Below are 1,330 nucleotides of genomic sequence, written 5' to 3' on the forward strand. Positions count from 1 at the left end.
AAAACCCCCTTAAAAAACAGGAAAAAAAAAAAACAACATAAAAAAAGAAATGCTCTCAGGGATCCCTCTGCACATCTGTGCAAGCTCAGGGGGTAGGTCCCAAGCCTCACAGCACTGCCCAGCCAGAACGGGCTCCCAATTCGAGAAAAGAAAAAGAAAATGAAAACAAACAATTGATAACAAAACAAAACAAAAAGCCCTCGGATCCCACCAGCGTTGGCAGCACAGACCGGGAAGCTCCACAGCCCCTCAGGAAGAAGCAAAGATGGCACACGGAGCCAGGTATTTGAGCGAAAGGAGGGGGAGGTTGTGAGAGGTAAGAAAGAAATCAAAAGCATGGAAAAAAGCAACACCAGCAGCCAATAAATGGCACTCAGGGAGTTGGCCAGTGCAGGCAGGTGGAATCCAAGCAGCTGGTGCTTCCTGGCCAAGAGACTGGCCGTGGGAAACAGAGGAGGCCAAGTGGGGGTGAAGAAGGGTGGGGCATGGGAAAGTGTATATCGCTGTTTACCAGTTGTTCTGTCTCCTGCTGGAAGCTCCATGAAGCTGCTTTCTCGTATCCCCTATTTGCTGGTCTCTGATAGGAGTCCAGGATGGCAGATCCTTGCTGCATTAGCTGACAGGGGACCTCTCCATGTATGTCTCCACACTCTCTGTTCTCTGTAGTTTCTTATTCCATTTGGGGCTTGGCTGAGTTCTTTATCTCTTCATTTGATGTTTAGGATTTCAGGGTTGCTGTTTTCTCTGTTTGGCTTAGTTTTATGTATCTTTGCTGTGGAGGGATGGTGTGGTGCTTCTGCCTAGAGTCTACTTCCGTCTTTTTATGTATTTTTATATATATGGGTAAGGAGCCCAGGTGGCACAGTGGTTAAAGTGCTTGTCTGCTAACCAAAAGGTCAGCCATTCAAACCCACCGGCCCGCTCCTCAGGAGATAGATGCGGCAGTCTGCTTCCATAAAGATTACTGCCTTTGAAACCCTGTGGGGCAGTTCTACTCTGTTCTATAGGGTTGCTATGAGTAGGAATTGACTCGACAGTGGTGGAGTTTTTGGTTTGGATATATATGGGTGTGAATTATAATTTATCTACTGCTTGTAGGCTTTAAAAATATATTTAGGTAGTGTTGGACAGAACTTTTTTTTGTTTTAACTGAATTAGTACCCTGGTGGCACAGTGGTTAAGAGATTGGCTACTCACCCAAAGGTTGGCAGTTCAAATCCACCAGCCGCTCCTTGGAAACCCTATGGGACACTTCTGCTCTGTCTTATAGGGTCTCTATGAGTCTTAATCAACTCGACGGCAACAGGTTTTTTTTGTTTTGTTTTGTTTT

The sequence above is a fragment of the Trichechus manatus genome, unplaced genomic scaffold (assembly GCF_000243295.1).
Source record: "Trichechus manatus latirostris isolate Lorelei unplaced genomic scaffold, TriManLat1.0 scaffold00226, whole genome shotgun sequence".
In the NCBI taxonomy this organism is placed as follows: domain Eukaryota; kingdom Metazoa; phylum Chordata; class Mammalia; order Sirenia; family Trichechidae; genus Trichechus; species Trichechus manatus.